Raw genomic sequence first — 5,000 nt, 5'->3', positions numbered from 1 at the left:
AACGGTGGCACCACAAGCTAAGCTACTGTATACCTCACCATTTTTGTACCAGATGTACACTGTATATAGAGGTATACTGAACAATTGTTGTTTACACTTGTGTTTACTTGACTTCTTGACAATTTTTTACCTATTATACTTATTTATACTATCTTATTATAATCTAGCACACTCTCAGGAGTGAAAAAGAAAGAAACATTTCATGCAAAGTATTCTGTATTTCTGTATGACAAAAAATAAAGAAACTTATGAGGGCCGACGGTCCACTCTACTGGTTAAAGTTGCTTACTCGTGAGTAGTACGTTCATTGATAAAGAAAAATAATGTCCACAGCCGCTCCGGTGTAAAACAAAGATATCCAAATGGTTTATTTCTCTTCCACAGCGAAGTCTTTCTTTACAGAAGTGATCCTAAAGCTATTTTCCTAAACTAAAACTTGTTTGGCTGTTTACTGCCACGAAATATTCACGTCACTACTACAAGGTAAGAAAACTGTATTTTCCCAGTCTCCAAAATCACCGCAGACTCGACACATGACAAAATTCCTCCACACCTGAAAGCCGTAAAAATCAACTTGCCGGCTCTTTCCACAGCAAAACGGTAGGCAAGGCACCTTGGTCTAGAAATGCAGGCTTCAATCTATGTTGTTTAGGCCATGGTTACACTGGGGTTTTTGTTTTTCTTGCTGAATGATTACGTTTGCATGTCCAAGTTAAAAAGAAACGCAGTTTTGGCAGGAAAACGTGTTTCCCTAGCGGGAACGCTGAAAAGGTGTTTTCGTTTTGGAAACTCGCCGAAAATGGTGCCATGTAATTTGCGCGAGCTGGATACGGAGCCGTTCTGCCCAATGCCCATGCACAGTAGAGACTGACGCCCCCTCCCAGACCCATGTCATGTCAACAAACCCTTACCACGCAAGAGTCGACTGCATGAGCAGCTCGAGCTCCTCTTTCAACATAACAAGCATTAAACAAAATGGCCCAGTCATCTATTCACTTTTGTTTAATACATGAGGCGTTGTCTAATGTTTAGCTACTGATAGCTCCTTTTTTTATCTACTTTTTCTCCCCATTTTCAAATTTTCTCCCTTCCCCAATTTCGTATTGTCCAATTCTACCCTCCCCTGTCTCGAACGTTGTTAGGCCATGCTTCCCACAAGCCGGCAGTAATGTGGACGAAGCCTTGCATCACGTGTCCCCTCCGGTACTCGAGGAGGCAGCCGTCGCATTTTTTCACCTGCACAGCACGATCTCTCAGCGGCGAGGGTCTGCGTGGGAGGGACACGCCGCCCCCGTCGCTTCCTGATTCTACTGCGCAGGCGCACCAACCGACCTGTGGGAGTCGCTGTCCACAACGTCCGATCCCCACCCACCAGCTTCCCACCCCCTAATACTGCCAATTGTATTAGTATGAACGACCAGCCAAGCTGGTAGCAACGCCGAGAGCTGGGCTCGAACCCAGCATCTCCTGCGTTGGTGGAGAGCGCCTTGCCCACTGCGCCACCTAGCCGCCCTAGCTACTGATAGCTCCTGATATCAACGTCTGATATCATCAGTTTGGCAGGTGCTGGCTGGCTAGCGTCGCTCGTGAGCTAACGTTAGCTACCTAGCTAACGTTACTTTCAGACCCTGTTAGTCAAGTTGAACTATCGCTCTGGGGACGCTGATTAATATAACAAGCTACAACAGTCTGCATTCTCTTAACAATTGTTTGTATTGAGCCGTATTGTATTGTACCCATTCAGCAATCTGTTAAATAATATTTACATCCATTCATTCTGCTAGCATTAACGTTACTTCGCTGCTAGCCACAATGCTATACTGTTATACTGGCATATCCCAATCATGTTAGCACGTAAGCTAACAAACTTCGCTGCTAGCCACAATGCTATACTGTTATACTGGCATATCCCAATCACGTTAGCACGTAAGCTAACAAAATCAGCGATATTTTTGTGAGACTAAACTCCGCTCTTGGTGGTCAATTGTGTTTCACCAACAAATCATCAACAAATGAGGCAGAACACAGTGAATGTATCCGTTTTTGTTTATTGCAATTTATTTCTTGCTGAAAAATAAATGCTATGTGGCTAAATGGCTCATGCGAGGTATAAAGATGGTGGCTTTTGAGATTTTGAGCAGGATGTGGAGCGTTCAACCTTTCTGATTGGTTGAAAATGGCCTTCATGTATGAACTACATCGCCACCTACTGCTTTGGCATTGTACTACATGTATATAGTAGACGAGACAAAACAACGTCTAACTTAACTCTTACTTGCCTGCCAATACGCAGCGTTCTGAAAAGCACAATGAAACGAAAATGAAATGGCCCTAGTGTAACCGCAGCTGAACTAGTGTTCAGTACTGCTCAGTACTGTTTCAAGATGCACAATGAGCTCTTCTTCTTTTTCTTCTTCTTGTGAAATTCCGGCAGTGTAAACGCGACATGGCGTATTACTGCCCTCATCAGTTCTTATACTACGCCCACAATTGAGAAAACTTAAATACGCATAGGCCTACAATTTTTTTTTATAATAATTATCTAGATCTAATCTACTATCACCTTCCTCCATTCTACTTTCCCCCTCTCTCTCCCTCCCGCCCGAAACGCATGTTTGTTCATTATCACCATGTCAGACTGAGACGCGGCTGGCAGAATAGGGTCAGACTGCTGACTCCCCTGCACAGGCCGCTGCACTACTGTTCACCACCACATTTCTCCTTTCTCTCTCACTCGCAACTGTCTTAACTGCCTCGGCATATGACACCTTGGTCTGATCCCTCACAGTTTGCACTCTCTTGGCCCGGACAACATGTTCACACCCACGGAACGCTGCTACATGTTCCCCTCCACAGTTACAACATTTAGGAACCTCTGCACTGCACGCCTGAATATCGTGGTCATCGCCACATTTCGCACACCTCCGTTTCCCCCTGCAAGCTCCAGCAATATGCCCAAACCTCTGGCACTTGTAGCAGCGCAGCGGCGGTCTTACATACTCTCTCACGATATATGACATACTCCCTATAAACACCTTGACTGGTAACACAGTGTCTGCAAATGTTACCACGACTGGCGCATCTCCTGAGCTCCCCTCCCTAGCCTTGAATCTAAAGACATCAATGACATTTCCTCCCAATGAGCTCTTCTTCTTCTTCTTCTTCTTATTTGAATTTCCGGCAGAGTAGACGCATCGTGGCGTATTACTGCCCTCCGCAATTCTTTTTATGGGCTCTTCTTCTTCTCCTTCTTCTCCTTCTTCACCTTCTTTTTCTTCTACTGGACCCCGTCATCAACTACATTGTCCATTGGAGTGCAGCTACTGCTGCTACTTCCTGTCTGAGCCCCCCTCCGCGGGACCCACCTTGCCCCCTGCTATCTTATCCTGGGCTGCTTTGTCCCTCGCAGCCTTGTCCCTCGCAGCCCCCTCAGCCAATTCCCTAACCACCTGCTCCCAGTTCAGACCTTCCAATCCCAGATGTTGAACCGCTATCCTAACAATCATCTTCACCATCTCTGTTCTACCCTTAGCCTCTGCCATACCAGTAACTACCCCTGCCACGAAGGCCACAATACCTAATTTCTCCTCCCTTCCCCTCTCTCTTTCCACCTGCTCTACCCTCACTGCCAAATGCCCTCCTTCAACCCCCTGCACCCTTTCTTGGCTACCCTGTCCTGCCCTGCTAACCGCCCCAGCATACGTCAACTTACCCTCCCTTCTCTCTCTCCGATCCGCGACCTCCTTCATCATCACCTCGCACCCCCTAAACGCTACACTATGCTCCCCACCACAACTACAGCACTTCGGCTTCACTCCCTCTCCACACTCCCCATATTCATGTTCCCCGCCACACCTAGCGCACCTCAGCCCCTTCCTACACGTGGTAGCTATATGGCCAAACTCCTGGCACCTATAGCACCTAAGAGGATCATGAACAAATTCCCTAACCCTATACAACCTATGCCCCACAAACACCTCCCTAGGAACAACCCCACCCTCAAACGTAATCACTACCGTCCCCGTCACTGCCCTCTCCGCTCCCCTCTTCATCCTTTCTGCACTCTTAACTATGCCATTACGCCCGTCCTCCATTAGCTCTTCCACCAGCTGCTCTACTGTAACCTCAACCGGTACCCCAGCTATCACCCCCTTACATCCCCCCCCCCTCTTCTCCCCTACTCTCGCCACCGAGAGAATTGTTGAATATATATAGATACACAAATGTTCTAGAATGTTTGCTTATGACATCATACTGTGAACCAGGGTTTCCGTTGTCCGGTAATTACCGGTTTTTGACCGGCAAAATCTGTTGAAGTCCGACATATTTAAATCTCTCCGGTCATAATGTCCGTGAAAATAATTCCCTCTAAACACAATTTGATGTATTAAAATAGTTACATTTGTTTCATTGTTGCTTCACCAAGCAGGTCTAATAATGACAACGATGTGTGTTCTATTATGATATGTGTGTAGTGTTCTGATAACGACTATTGGTGAAGCGATGTCGAGATTCATTTGGTTTGGCAGCGGGAGCTAGATTTGCGAGAAGCATGCAACTGCAGAGCCGCAGAGCTGACAGTTGTGCGCGCACAGTGCAATACTCCAATTCAGCCATTGCCAATTCAGCTGTTGGGTGGGTGGCGCTGCTGAGCCACCCACCCTTGAGGATGTCATTCTTTATATAGCCTGCCTATCAATTGTTTTTAAGCTCAATAAACTCTGACCGGAATTGATCCCATTTGTCTGGTAGATTGAAATCTTGCAGGACACGGAGACCGGCAACAATTTTTTCACAAATGTTCTAGAATGTTTGATTATGACATCATACTGTGACATCACAAATGTTCTAGAATGTTCTATTATCACAAATAAGAGGTTCAATGACTTTATCTAAATCCAATCAATATTCCTAATGCCGTTTCAATGTAAGGTTATAAAAAATAAACATATAAACATTCATATAATACAATAACCTAAATATACAGCTAAGCCCCATTG

At 45.8% G+C, this 5,000-nt stretch overlaps 1 protein-coding gene across 2 annotated transcripts in view; it reads right to left on the bottom strand.

Annotated features, from left to right (window-relative positions):
• Positions 1 to 5,000, bottom strand: part of ulk2 (unc-51 like autophagy activating kinase 2) — a 103,657-nt gene that overhangs the window by 37,344 nt on the left and 61,313 nt on the right. The gene's annotated exons all lie outside the window — the stretch shown is intronic.

This window comes from Notolepis coatsorum (assembly GCF_963971535.1).
Source record: "Notolepis coatsorum genome assembly, chromosome: 1".
NCBI classification, from domain to species: Eukaryota; Metazoa; Chordata; class Actinopteri; order Aulopiformes; family Paralepididae; genus Notolepis; species Notolepis coatsorum.
Note: the sequence above shows the minus strand (reverse complement) of the source record. Positions and strands in the feature narration are given on the sequence as shown.